General features: G+C 45.6%; 1 long non-coding RNA gene across 1 annotated transcript in view; it reads right to left on the reverse strand.

Moving 5' to 3' along the window:
- Window positions 1-295: 295 nt before the first annotated feature.
- LOC126488520 (uncharacterized) overlaps window positions 296-15,349 on the reverse strand; it is a 34,451-nt gene continuing 19,397 nt past the window's right edge. The window contains exons 3-4 of the long non-coding RNA XR_007588730.1: window positions 1,023-1,127; window positions 296-311 (exon numbers count right to left, since the gene is read on the reverse strand). This is a non-coding gene — a long non-coding RNA (uncharacterized lncRNA). The remainder of the gene's footprint in view (window positions 312-1,022; window positions 1,128-15,349) is intronic.

Raw genomic sequence — 15,349 nt, forward strand, 5'->3', positions numbered from 1 at the left:
GCTCAATAATGGCCCACTTGCCTAGCATGCAGAGGGTCCAGGCTGTGATCCCCCAACAGAGGGAGGAAGAGGAAGGTGAGGGAGGGGTTGGGAGAGGGACAGAGGAAGAGAAAAAATCTGCCCCACGGTGTGTCTTGTTTTGTTGGTTATCCCAGCTCACACGTGTATCCAATGGGCATAGCAAGTGGCATTTCCAACAGGCAGGAAAACTTATGTGTCTTCTGAGCTCACATACAGCAACTGCTGAGCCATTGAGGAGGATTTCCATTTAGGTTTCTGGTAAGGAAATCTCGGGCGGAGAACCTGGTGAGCTGAAGTAATTTGCAAGAGAATATCTCTGTTCAGAATTTCCCTGCTTTTGTAAATAAAAGCTTTCTGATACTCTCCAAACCATTTCATCATTATGGAAATTCTCTGTCATCTTTCTGATTCTTAAAGTGGTCCCAATCCCCACGTTTTGCCCCCACGCTTTTACAGAATAGGCAGCTAACCTAACTGAGGCGCATTGAGAGTACATTTGCAATGTATGAAGGGAGCGTTCAGAAGTATAAATTCTCGAACTAAAAGTGTCAAGCACCTAGTAAAATAAGATGGATTTCTTTTTCTTGCGTAAATCCCCAGCACAATTCAATTCCACCACTATGGGTATGGTGCAGAATACTGAGATCCACAGTGTTTCTCCCTAATAGAAAACACTGGTCTAATTCCTCTACTTAAAATGATTTAGCTGACTACAGATGTCCCTGGCAGGCTAGGGGCATGACCAGAGACTCACAGCAAATTAGCTGTACGGTGCCTTGGAATGACCACACTCCCTGCATGCAGAGAGTGGATTGTTGAAGAGAGAGAGGACAGAGCTGAGCATTTGAATAATAACTTTTAGAGCTGGAAAAGCCTCAACTCAAACAATGGTTCATTGTTTCACAGATAACAAATGCAGATGTGCAAATGGGCTGGAGGTCATAGGACATCTGCAAGTGTAACTGCAGGGATGGGGGGGATGCTGAGTGGGTGGGGCGTACCTGGGCTGGGAGGGGTACGCTAACGCCGCCTCTCTCGGGACACCCCCTTTCGTTCATTCAGTTTGGAGCCCTGGGCCGCCATTCACAGGCAAGGCGTGTGTGCATCTGAAAATGAGCACAGGGTATAATCAACAAACTATTGAAAGAAGCAGGTGTCTCCATACACCAAATTCAGTGCTGTAATCAAATAAAACTGAGAATAGCACTTTTGGGGTGCAGACTTCGTTACTGCATATCATAGTAATTAAGAGCAGAAGTGAGGTGTTTGTGCAAAGGAATTGAATTAGGATCTCATTGGTACTGCCGTAGCAGGAAGAAGTGGCTCTGACTGCTGGTGACAGAATCCAAAACCCCTGATAAAAGAATGAGAGACATTTGAGGATGGAGACTTGGTTCCGTTGGTAAAGGACTTGCCTAGCGCACGTGAAGACCTGGACTCCATCCCCAACACTTCATAAACTAGGCGTGATGGGTACATGCTAGTAACCATGGCCTTTTGGAAGCATAGTCAGGAGGATCAGGAGTTCAAAGTCATCTTTAGCTATATAGAAAGTTTGATGCCAGTCTGGGTTATGTAAACCCCCCTCTCTGGTGCGGCCACATTTTATAAGAACAACAAAAGTCATAAAGCCAGCACAGCTGCTTGACAAAGATCCAGCAGAGCTGAGTCACATGGTGGCTGCTATGCCACCTTTTGGTTTTCATCCACATGTTGCATACTTGGGGGACTTTTAAAATTTGCACAACTTGGGGATATTGGATTGATGGAAATTTTTTTATGAATCATTTATACCTTCTCCTAGAAGCACTGCTTCTAGGCTTTCCTAGGAAAGCACTAAGTATTCTCCCCCTCCCACTTTTAGGGAGCTATCCTTATCTACTTGAAGGTCTTCCTTATCCTTTGGAGATTCTGACACACTTAAGGAGGTTTCTTTATGAGGCTTTGAGATATTCTTAAAACATCTGCCCCCGCGCTTACTCAGAAACAAGATAGTCGAAACAAAATGAACTTTAAGATGTCAGCAAGATTCGGTGGTCTAGAGGAGTTGGCCACAGATCAGATAACAAGCCTCTTCCTACTATACACTCAGGCGATTACGTGGCACATACAGTAACAAAGTTAGATGAGCTGAAGGTACCTGTGCCCTACACGGGGACTTGATGAGCAAAGAGTGGTGTGGAGAGGTGATCAAAGAACGAGGGGTCAGGACCCCTCTTTGGTTAGAAAAGTTACCTCATGCAGAGCCACTATGGTGCTGTGTGGCCAATTCTCTAAAGATATAAAATGTAAACATTGTATTAGGCCAAAAATTGAATAATAACGACAGCAGCTTTGGCCTGAGGATTTTCTTGGGCACTCTGACCACTAAGAGTTAATAATACAGTTCTCAGGACATGGCAATCCCCCTAGGCTGGCTTGGAGATTTTCTTTCTCTCTAATGTTCTTGAAGCTGCAAAGCCTGGCAGCCTGAGATCGGGCTCCAGATACCTTTAAAAATTGAGTTAGGGGGTTGATGAGCAAAATTGATTCTGAAGGATAACTCTGTTTATCAATGATGACTAAACCTGAGGGAAAATGATTGCGAAAGATAACTCCGTTCTGTCACCGTTTACCAATGATGAGTAAACTTATGACCCCAGGTGCACAAGAAAAAAAGTTAAACACATGTCCGGAATAAAAATGATGTGATCTGGGTTGTGGAGCAACATGAAACTATCCCTGCTTACTGAATTCTGTACAAATAAAGAAGTACTCTGGATGCTAGTCAGCCAGGCTGCAAGACTCTCACCATCACCATGGCCTTGCTCACTCCTCTCTGGAACCTGTCATCCACTGGGGCAGGCCCCCGGCCCCTCTCAATAATAATAATAGTAATAGAAAGCTTCCTGCATCCTTGGAGAATGGCCCTAAACTGTGTCTCCACTGTGTTGGGCATGGTGAGCTCTTGCCACCCCAGCTAGACTCTGCATCTAATTCTGCCTCCTGTGCTACCATCTGTCATCTTGCTAAACACTCAGTGTCGGCCAACTGGCATCCAGGATACCATGGCCTGTGCCTTGTCCCTCAGTTGGGTACCAAACACAGACAGGAGATGCTAGCCTTTAAAAATACTCTTCTTTCCTTTGTGAAGTTAAAATCGTCACCAAGTAAGAAGGAGAAAATGAACATAAAGATTCTAAGCAACATGAGAAGCCAAGTTCAATCCCCAAAACCCATTAATCAAGCCATGGTGCCTTGCTGATGGGGATCCCTGGAGCACACAGGCCAAACAACTAAACTTACTCCCCAAACTGCAAGCTGGTGAGAGACTGTCTAGAAAAAACAAAGTGGGCAGTTCCTGAGGAATGACACTCCATCCAGGTTAATGCCTGGTCCAGCCATCCTGTGCCGACTGGACGTGGTGGGATTCATAGCTGGCTCAAGGTCATTCAAAGGCTCTCAGAGGCACATTCTCTACTGAGGATGCTGCATCCACAGAAAGAGAAGCTGGGTTTATCCCTTTCTCTCTTCTTCCTCTGACCTCACAAGAGCTAAGAGCCAGTGCAGGAAGGGGTTGGTGAGTCAAAGTCTGATTGGAGGAAAATTAATTCTCCCAATGCCTATAGAAGAGGTCAAGGGGAAACTCAGTTGGTAGAGCACTGGCCTCATGGGCAAAGCTCTGGATTCCCTCCACAATGCCACATAAACCAGGTGTGGTGATACACTGACGTAATCCCAGCACTAGACAGGCAGAAGTAGGAGAATCAAGTTCAAGGTCATCCTTGCTACACCTCAATGAATTTAATGCAACTTGTAATACACGAGATCCTATTTAAAACAACAACAACACTATAGCAGTTGGCAACAAAAAATGTAGTTATAACCTTGAACAAAGCTAAATGCTTTGGCTGGCATTCTGAATTAAATACACTAATTGATAGTTAGATGATCTTTCACTACCTGAAGGTGACTGTGGTCATCTAGAAGCAAGAGACTAATTAGCAGAGTGAAGGAGCAAGTCAGACCAAAATAAAAATGCTTAATTATTACACCCCAGGGTTGTACTCCTGCAACCCAACAGCTGCAAAGGGACAAAGATATTGAGACTAATGTCCTTATCTTAGGTGAGCATAAATGCGCTTGTTGTCAGGGAATTGCAGCTGAAATCTAACAGAAATATAGAATGCCCTCACACTGAAAGACAGCTGACCCTAGTGAAAGGTGGACTCTCCTCTGGTACTGTCACCTGGTCACTTTCCTTCCATCCACAAGGACAAAAATCTCCATTGGAATTGGGAGTTAAGTACAGGTGCCAGCGGCTGTTCATGCTCCTTCCAACTAATAAGCATAGGAACAACGTTCCTAGTGCCTGAATGCGGTAGAAATTCACTAGCCCCACTGAGCTCAGAGTTCAGAAACGGGGGACTGATTCTCTGCTCAGTGGTAGGAGGCTGTGTGTGCACCCGAAGCTCCAGTCCTCTCTCAAGTTCACCAGGTAGAACTCTAATCCCTATGGCCCTGTTAGGTAGCAAATCAAGTATTAGCAGGGTTAAAGGCATTGACAATGGGCCCCATCCTCGTTAGCAGCCTGTACAAGCAGAAACTCAGAACTGCAGGGTCATGGGTAAAAAAAAAAAAAAAAAAAAAAATGGGATGTAGGTCTAACCTCCTACAATGGGTAAAGACACAGTTACTAAACCATCCCAAAGACCATGAGATTTCTATCTAAGCAGGGGTTACTGTTGCTTTGTTGTTGTTGTTGTTGTTTAAGTCTCTATTATGTGTCTTAGGGTTTTTATTGCTGTGAAGAGACACTATGGCAACTCTTATAAATGAAGACATTTAATTGGGGTGACTACAGCTCAGAGGTTCAGTCCATTATCATTGTGGCAGGGAGCATAAGGTGTGCAGGCAGACGTGGTGCTGGAGAAGTAGCTTCAGAAGTATATCTCGCAGGCAATAGGAAGTTGACAGAGACACTGGATTTCCCCTCAGAAAGCTATTGCTATCTCTTAGAAACCTTAGAAATTGCTGTGTGATGGTGGTGGTGGCACACACCTTTAATCCCAGCCCTCAGGAGGCAGAAGCAGGTAGTTCAAGGCCAGCCTGGTCTACAAAGCTATTTTGGGACAACCATGCTACACAAAGAAACCCTGTCCTGGAAAAATATCTTAGAAATACAGCCCAGGGTTGGTGATCCAACTCTGTAATCTTTGTACTTGGAAGCTAAAGATGAAAAGATCAAGAGTTGAAAGCTGATCTGGAGAGATGGCTCCGTGGTTAAGAGCTCTGGCTGCTGTTCTAGAAGTCCTGAGTTTGATTTTCAGCAACCACATGGTGGCCTACAACCATCTATAATGGGATATGATGCCTTCTTCAAGCATGTGAACATACATATAGACAGATCATTCATACATAAAAATGTATACATGAAAAAAATTTTAATAAATAAAAACGTTTTTTAAAAAATTGAAAGCCAGCCTAAGCTACATAGTGAGCGTGAGGTCATCCTGAGGCTATATGAGGCTCTGTCTCTTAAAAGAAAACAAACAACAACAACAAATGAATAAATAAAAAATTATAGTGTGGGCTGGAACGCTGGTCATGCTGGACACCAGCCACTCTCACCTGAGAGCGTTTTCCTTGACCATGGTCCCTTTGCACAATGCCCACCCTCAGTCTTGAGAGTGTCCAGCTTTACTTGTAACAAACTCTACCTTTCTACTATGTAGTCTGTGTGTCTCGTACTAATTCTTTCAATGGAGAGCAGGAAGCCCAGGAGCCAATGACAGAGCAGAGCAGGACCCCAGTCTCAGCAGGACTGAGCGTCCTACCTGTCTCCTGCCAAGCACATTCCTCATCTACCTCCTCACCAGCACAGAGAGTCTTGCATTTTAAATATCTTTCCAGGAATAACCCACTGAGCACTCTCCTGATTGGATCAGACCCATCCAGATAACCTTTCTCTTAAGTTCAGGTCTACCATCTGACATTGTAACCTTGCAAGAATGAAGATGTTCTAAAAAGACACTGTATCCTTCCTTTGGCTGACAGACGGTGGAAACAAGGGACCCCAAGAAAATGGAATTTCTCTAGGAATCTCATATTGGGAGAAGGAAAAGTGTGAAGCCTGGTACCATCCACAGAAAGAGGATGTCTTCCAGGAAAAGATTTTGCAGAGTTCTGACAACTTATTACGTCTCTTGTCAGGACAGACAGGAGCTGAGACAACGATGGATTCAATGATGGGCAAGGCCACACCTTAACCAGTTCTGCTCAGTGACGCGTGCTTCCGCCCTCTATTTATATCTGAAATCAGGACCTGAAAGGTAGGATTAATTTATCACTGGGCCTCTGTTCCTCTTCCTGGGTGGTTATAAATGGTAGCAAGTTGAGACCTCATCTTTATACAGAGTATTTCAGATGTCCTAGTGTGGATTCTAGTGTTCCTGTGAATGAATTACTTAGAGCCCCAGTCCCCAGAAGCTAACTGAATTGAAGTGTTACAAATTGAAGTGGTTACAAACAAAAGTAACCACTAAACCTGCAGAGAGAGTAGAAATCCCCATCATCACACTAGCCACTGTTGTAACTGGACAGTTTTTCCCTCACCACACCCTGGGGTATTTGGCAGTATCTTGAGAAATTTGGGATTGTCGTGTCTACAGATTCTACCAGAATTCACTGGGAAGAAGACGGGTGCTATTTACCCTTCTATCAGGGCCAGACACACACACCCAAACAAGAAATCATCCATTCTGAAGGGCCAAGTGCCGCGCACCGCGGCCCCCATCTGTGCTCTATGTGCTAGAACCCAGTTCGCAAGCTTCGGGCAAGGGGCTGGAGGTTGAGAATACACACGCACAGACAGACCGACACACAGACCTTCAAACACTGGTACCGAAAGCCCCTCTTTAATAGCACCATGTAGGCTTAAATACCCTGCAGTCAATGGCCAACAGGTGAAAATCCCATCCGCTGATCTTCTAGGCAAAGCACAGCTTTTAGTAACTTCAATTAGAAGGCTCTAGACAGGGAAGAGCAGCTGAAGACCAGGACTCAATTGGTCCCAACAGCCAAAAATGAGGAAGCCTGCCACGATAGCTTGGAATTTCTTTCCTACAAAGGTCAATTAGGTGAGAACTCTGTCAAAGTGAAGAAAATACAAATCAAGCCAGACAGTGGTGGTGCATACCTTTAGTCCCAGTACTTGGGAGGCAGAAGCAAGCAGATGTCTGTAAATTTGAGACCAGCCTGCTCTACAAAGTGAGTTCCAGGACAGTCAAGGCTACACAGAGAAGGTCTGTCTTGAAAAATAAATTAATAATAATAGTTACATAGATAGATAGATAGATAGATAGATAGATAGATAGATAGATAGATAGATAGATAGATAGATCCAAGAAATTCTAAGCAAGCATCAGCAACAGGAAATGTCCATATAGAAGCAACCAGAATTAAGAGTTAAGTCGCTGCACAGCTTAGGGGAAGGCACCTGCCTAGCACGTGTGAGGCCTTGGGTTCCATCCCCAGGAGGAAGGGAGTGGAGAGGAGGGGAAGGAAGGGAAGAGAGAAGAGAAGAACAGGTAAGGAGGAGAAGCAAGCTGGAGGAAGAGAAGAAGGAAGAAGGTGACAAAGAGATAAGACTTGTATGGATGGGTGACTTTTCCCCTGGAAAGATTGTAAAGTATTGTGACATGCCCTCAACACTACACAACAGCATCTAGCAGTGGGTGTGGTTTAAGTTGGGCATGTGACCACTCAACAAAGTATGCCCCAGCTCTGTAAAGCCAGATGTACACTGTGACCAAGCCATCAGCAGCCCCACATGAACCAAAGTGATGTGTACAACTTCCATCTTAAGAGGAAATAGGTTCTCAAGTTCCTTTCCGTTCCTTGTCTCGAGCAGAAGTGTGGACATTCCTAACCCAGCCTGCTTTGCTGTGCAGACAACTCTGAGAGCAGAGGTCAGCACATACTTTCCCAAAGTCCCAGAAACACAGGGTTTAGGCCTCCTGGTCAAGTCTACCCACTGTCACACTGTGACTATTTGTAGTAGGAGGCTGCTTGTTTATTCCTGGCTGCCCAGAACCGAAATAATCACACAGAAATCTGTATTAATTGCAATACTGTTTGGCCAATATTTCTAGTGTATTTCTAGCAAGCTCTTATGCCTTAAATTAACCCATTCCTATTATTTTATATTTTACCACAAGGCTTGTGGCCTACTGGCAAGGTTCTGACTAACAGCTTGCCTCTTTCTCCTCTGGCAGCTACATGGCATCTCCATGGTGTCTCCCTGACTCTGCCTACTCTTTCCTGGCATTCAGTTTAGTTTTCCCCAGCTCTGTTCTGCCCTATCACCGGTCAAAGCAGTTTTTTTTATTCATTAGCCAATAAAAGAAACACATATACAGAATACAAAATAAAAGAAGACCAAAAGCAGAAGGGTAGAGGACTGGGGTAAAAGTGGGGATCCTGGGGGGATGGAGAGAGGACCAATATGATCAAAATACACAAGGAACTAGTAAAATTTTAATTAAAAAATAAAAAAATTTTGAACGCTAAAAAATAAAATGAACCAAAGGCCCGGAGATGTAGATCAGTCAGTAGAGTGTTTGCTAGCATCAATGAAATCCTGGGTTCTATCCCTGGCACTTCATAAACCACCATAGTGGCACACTCAGAGAATCCTAGCGCTCGGGAGGATAAGATGTTCAAATCATCCTTGTCCATACAGCAAGTTCAGGGCCAGCCTGCACTACAATTGATCCTGTTTCTATAAATAAATAAATGATCCGACAAATAGATATTACATGCTGTCTGCATAGTACCACTCTGTGTGGTTTTATTGGTGAAGGGATGCAGGCTTTCCCATGGCAGTATACTACCTCACAAACAGCTAATGCATGCAAATCACATGCAAAGTATATGCATCCTCCTAGTTATCAGCTCAGCACTTCTGATTTTCCTTCTTTCATCAGCCGGTCCGAGGCCCGTTTTCTGCTGAAAAGCTCCCTGAGATCCCTGTCCTCAAGTCAGCTCTCATAAGACTTTGACAGGCGTGTAGGATGCAAACTGTAACCATCCTGGCTGTGACCAGGGTTCCTTAAGTGAGCAGCCCATGTTCCAACGGCAGAGCCTGTGTCTCTGGCCCCCTCTCCCTGTCAGGCCTTAGCCCCAGCTGCGCCATACACACAGGAAGCCATTCTCAAATGCAGCTTTGGCCTGACCAGTGAGTGCTCTTGACTCTAAGAAGCCCTGCCAAGGGCACGTAATGAGTCTTTTCACGTCCCTTTTCTTCCCCACCATTTCTGGGCATCTAATTACAGGGAGGAACACCCTGACCAGCAGAGAGCATGTTTGTGACATGGGAACTACGGAGGTTAAATGGCTGGCCTCTGGGGAGCTTTAGAGAAGACCACCCGAGAAACGGCCCCCTCCTCATCTGTTGGTTGAGGATGTTGGTTGTGTTTTCCATAGTGGTGTGTTTATAGTTCGTTTCCAAGATGTGCTCTTCATGCATAACCACATTGCCTATGATCTCAGTGAATCCCTTCTCAGAGTCTCACGCCGCTCTTTTTCCTCGAGTCAAACGGTCCCCAGTCACAGTCAAATACCGCATAGAAGGCAGATGCCTCTAAGGAACCATTCTCCCAGCCCAAGAGACTGCAATCTCACTCTTCCCCAACTCTTTCACCCAGCGCCTCCCATGGCCGGGGAAAATCATCATGTCTGCTTCCCTTCCTACCCTCAGGATCTGTTAGGGACTGTATGGGAAGTGAGGAAGCCCTGGGAACTGGGCCAGGAGAGAGCTCAGCCAGTGACGTGTGTGCCCAGCAAGTATGTCTGGATCACCAGCCACACAGGCCAAAGCTGCATTTGAGAATGGCTTCCTGTGTGTATGGCGCAGCTGGGGCAGATGGTGTGTGTCTCTAAGCCCAGCACTGGGGAGAGAGCAATGGGAGGACCCCAGAGCCTCCTGGCCAGCAGACCTAGCCAAACCAGTGAGCCCCAGGGTCAGCGAGCAACCCTGCCATAGTTTGGATGTAATTGACCCCCATAGGGAATGGCAGTACTAGGAGATGTGGCTTTGTTGGAGTAGACACGGCCTTGTTGGAGGAAGTGTGTCACTGTGGGGGCAGGCTTTGAGGTCTCCTTTGTTTAAGCTTTGTCCAGTGTGATACTCCATTGACTTCTTACTCCCTGCCGGAGGACTCTCAGCTACAACTCCAGCATCAGGTCTGCCTGAACGCCACCCTGCCACGACGATAATGGATTGAACCTCTGAAACTGTAAACGAGCCACCTCAATTAAATGGTTTTTTTTATAAGAGTTTCCGTGGTCATGGTGTGTGTATGTGGTGTGTGTGTGTCCATCTGTCTGTCTGGGCCTCTTTTTGTGTGTATGTGTCTGTCTGTCTGTCTATAAAAAAATCTCTCTCTCTCTCTCTCTCTCTCTCTCTCTCTCTCTCTCACTCTCTCACTCTTTCTCCCTCTCTCTTTCTCTGTATTTGTATGTGTTGGGGCAGCAGGGGTAGGGGTAAGGCAGGGGAGTTCCATATAGGCTGCCCTTAAACTTGTGATCCTTTTGTCTCTATCGCTTTAGTGCTGGAATCACAGGCATGGACCACTACATCCAATTCATGGGGTGTTAAGGATCAAACCTTGCACTTTGTGAATACAGGGTACTAACTTCCCAACTGAGCTCTGCCTGCAACAAAATACTGCCTTCTTCCCCCCCCCAACCCCCCCATTCCGCCTCCAACTCCCAGTACCAGGGATTGAACCCAGAGCCTCACACTTGCTTGGCATGCACTCTACTGGGTCATATCCCTAGCCTTCATTTTTCTTTTTTATCCAAAACACCAAACTAACAGATACTTTGATTTAAATGTTTCTCCCCAAAGTTCACGTGTTTCAAGCAACAACCCTTGCATTCTTATGTTAATGGTTCTTATACTAACAGCCTGGGAAGGCAGGGCCCCAAGGAGATAAGAGGTAAAGGGGATCACGAAGGTAGGGCACCAGGATGGCACTGGTGGCTTCATACAGAGGAACGACTCAAGCTGGCACACTGGCTTTGTCTGTTATGTGACAACTCCACCTTCTGACAATACAGCAACAGGCTTTCGTCCAGTGACAAGCAGATGTCAGCCCAAACTCGCTGCCTTCCTGGATTTGGGAATAGTGCAAGGGACGGGGTATGTGGGGACGTGTCAGAAGTTTCCCAGTCTTGGATATACAGCTAGAAAAACAGAAGATGAAGTAAGACAACTTTGTCCTTGGGAAAGTAATTTGAACACTTGGCAAAGCAAACATTCCATTCCATGAGTTACACCGTGGGCTTCGTTCCCTGCAGGGTAGAAACCAAGGCCTACTAATCTATGTACCCCTAGTGGCAGCCTGACCTTTAATAGTTGATCAAGGCAAGAGCATCTGAGATGGTTTTGCATGGTCCTTCTTTTAAAGAAAGACACTAGTGAGAAATGAACCAATGGAGTGGGAGTAAATTGTCAGCCCTAAGGCATGCAGGGGCCTAGCTTCCAGAATCAACACTGTGGCCCACATTTCCACACCCTCATAGTCTAAACAAGTAGTTCTGGGGCCATGATTCAGGACGCTGAGAGACGGGCACAGCCCTTCTCATTAGTTAGGCTGGGTCGTGTCAGTGAAGGTAGAGATGTGTTGTTTCAGCGTTGTACAGAAACACCCCGTGACTGCCCACTCTCCCCACTCTGTGAATTATACTGGGAATAAGTGATTTAAAGTCCTCCTGGACTGTGCCCAAGAGGGTCTGTCGATATGGCTGGCTATCAATTGCTGCTTTATATTAATGCTAATGGAAGGAAACGAGATATGAAACCCTGGTCTGGGGGAGAATAAAAGAGCGGTGACTATTGATTAAATTTACCCGAAAGCCCGACATATTTGTTGACCAAAGGTCATATTTCTGAATGAGATTCACGTGCTGTCAGGAAAATGAGGGCGCATTTTAGACAGCACTGAAAACGTTTATTCCCTTCAGCTACCATCTGTGGTACCAGGTACTGGGCACCTCAAAACCTCCACACCTTCCCAGTCAGTACTGTGGGACTCTATGGATTCTACCTGCTCAAGACCCAACCCAATGTACTTAGAGGCCAATACCCATATTCTTCAGAGAAGAGGTCCTTTCCGACAGCCCTGCTGCTGTTGCCAGTAGCAACAAGCTATGCAACTCTGAACAGTCAGATTTATCATCATCTGTCCATGGAGCCCAGAACTAGAAAACAGGGTCCCAAGGTGAGGTTCCCTCTAAGGAGCCAGAGAAAAGTCTCTTTCTTCCCTTTGTGGCTTTGAAAGGCCACCAGTTTCTCTGACTCCCGTCTGCCTTTCTTCATCTTTATGCTAGTGACCAGAGCTTCCTTTGTCATCCACACAGAGTCTGGCTCTATTCAGGATCCCTGTTGATTGCACAGGACCCACCCACCCAGCCTGGAAAACACCTCCTCTCTGGACCCCTAAAGTGCCTAAGGAATCACCAGACTGCTTGAGGTCTTATAAGACAAAAGATACAGGTGGAGATCAGAACCAGACATCTGGAGGACACCATACTCCAACCCACGACGCTGCCAAAGACAGCATTGTAGGGTTTGGTAGCTAAAGTGTTGTCTATACAGACGAGAGCTTGGCTTTAATCCCCCGGAACTTGAAAGGAAAAGGACAAACTTGGTGGTACACACATGTAATCCCAGCACTGGACAGGTGGACACAAGGAGTTCCCTCGGCTCACTGGTTGGCCAGCCTACCTAAATCATCAATGCCCTGCTCTACCTTCTGTTTCATCTGGGTATAGATGCCATTTGAAAATTCTAGAAGCTTCTATCAAACCAGTTAGGAATCACCGTCGTGCTGAAATCCTAGAGGGAGAAGCAGGAAACCAATCGTGAGATCTAGAGACAGAAAGAACCAGAGCACTGCACGAGGGAGCCCTGTAGAGACCCTAGAGCCCTGCTCTCCTCTGCAGACCCTGTGGAGCTTTATCCGAGCTGCTGGATGAGTGTCTAGTGACCCAGCTTATCTACAAATGGCCCCGCCCTACATTAGTGTGCAATAAGTGTTTGTGAGCGTGTAAATATAGGATAAATGGATTCTGCTGAAGGCAGTTGGTCTTTTCCTTAAGGTTTTTTTTAATTGAAAAGAATGACAAATTGGAATGAATAGGTCTACAATCAGACGCAGACACTCAGAAATGCAGACCTCTATTTGTGAGGCCCAAGGTATTGCTGATTGAGTAGGGCCCCAGGACGGAAGTTTCTAGCGCTCCACTTGGGTCTTCCACATTTAAAATAAGGCGCACAGACAGTCTGTCACTGTGCAGTGTGCGAAGTCACCACATTCATGACTGTTGTGCAGCACTAAGTGGCTGTTTGTGGGAATGTCTACCCAAGCATATACTCCTCAGTTCCTGGAATTCTGATGACGAAGTGTTGCCAGCCCTCCCACGGGCAGGCTCAGCATGTGGTGGCTGCTTTTCCAGGCATACACTTGAGAGTATGAAAACTTGGACGAGATGAATTCCAGAGATCTCAAACCTCAGTCCAGACCAACTTCCAGCTTAAAGTTCCAACTTTTCTGCCAAATCCTAGGTCACCAAAGATGAGTCTACAACCATTCCTGGGTGGCTTCCAAATCTGTATATAAAATGAGAGGAATTCTTGGGCTGGGTATAAAATAGTTCCAGGTCTCCTGATGTGGTATCTCTGCTGTTGTGAGTGACTTTTCCTGGGACCATGGGATCAGGCATCTATCTATTCCCAAAGCACTGAAGATAGACCAAAGAAGCAAGTTGCCCCAAGTCTAGCTTCGTGGTCTGCTGAACTCATTGGGCTTACTTACAGAGGTGTCCTTAGCATGAGTGAGAAATCTTCTTTCCCAACCACTGTCTGGTTTTTATAGCCTAGGAGAGGGGCTTATTAATATTGTAACTTCCAGACTTTCTAAGTCTTTTTTTACATTTCAGGAACTTCCCATGTTTTAGAAGATCCCTCCTCCCTCACGGAGGAAATGCTTCAATTCTGAAGGAGTAGCTGCTGGAAGCTATTGTAATGGCCTCTCTGGGTCTAGGGACCTGCTTCTTCAGGTGTGACTTACTGACTTTGGTAGTACCCAGCGGTAAGAGGGGTGCAAAGACCCGGGCAAAGTAACCACAGAATCCACTTCCTCGGGATTCCCACTTGATCAGGCCCTTAGAAAGCAACTTTTAGAGTAAAGCTTATGACAGGCACAGCCAAGCCCTTGGACACCGAGCTACAGAGCTATCTCTACAGTTAAGAAGAACGTTTCTCTGGCTGCCTCTGGGAGAATGCTGTGGAGCTCTTCTAAGTCACAGACAAACTCAGAAATGCCCTCCTCTTTCATTCCTCCAATAAATGATTCATGGGATGCGTTTGAAGGAACTGGGTGATTTTTTGATAGTTTTCCTGGGACTTCCCATTTCTGAACAGTCTTTAAAGATCAGAGATAGGTGCACAGAGCCAAAAGGAGTTCAGAAGGCCCCGTGCCTGCTATGCTTGCTTCATAAAAAAACTCACTGATAAAGAAACCTATTCATTAAAGGTGCTAGATAAAATGCAAGTGTTGAAGCTTAAGGGTCATGGGTTACTATAAAAAGCAATGGTCATGGGGCTGGAGAGATGGCTAAGAGCACTAGCTGCTCTTCCAGAGGTCCTGAGTTCAATTCCCAGCAACCATATGGTGGCTCACAACCTTTTGTAATTTGATCAGGTTCCCTCTTCTGGCATGCAGACAGAATATACCTAATAAATAAATAAATTTTTTAAAAAGCAATGGTCATAAGTTATTAATTTAAAAAAAGCAATGAAGGATGACTATTCAAAAATTTTCCTGTACATTTGTGGAAAGAACCATGAATCCTTTTCTTTGCCCACTTAATTTTTTTCTATAGTTTTGAGATAGGGTCTCATGTTGTCCAAGCTAGCATCAAATTTACTTTGTAGCCCAGGCTGGTTTACTATGTAGCCTAGGCTGGTCCTACCTCTCTAGTGCTGGCTTACAGTTGAACCACCACACCCAGGAAGGCTGTTTGCTTACTTTTATCCAGGGTGATTTTTGTGACTAAAAATTTACCTTCCTGAACTGGAGGCTGCAACTCTATTGGCAGAGTACGTGCCTGGCATACCTGAAGCCATATATTCTATCCCAGAAGCACATGACTAGGCATGGCAGTGCATGCCTATAATCCCAGCACCCAAGACATGGAGGCAGAAGAATCCAAATTTCAGGGTCATCCTTGCTCACATAGCAACTTTGAGGCCATCCTGGGATATATGCCCCAATTAAAT

This window comes from Alexandromys fortis, unplaced genomic scaffold (assembly GCF_014885135.2).
Source record: "Alexandromys fortis isolate MF-2015 unplaced genomic scaffold, M_Fortis_MF-2015_v1.1 scaffold_193, whole genome shotgun sequence".
Lineage (NCBI taxonomy): Eukaryota > Metazoa > Chordata > Mammalia > Rodentia > Cricetidae > Alexandromys > Alexandromys fortis.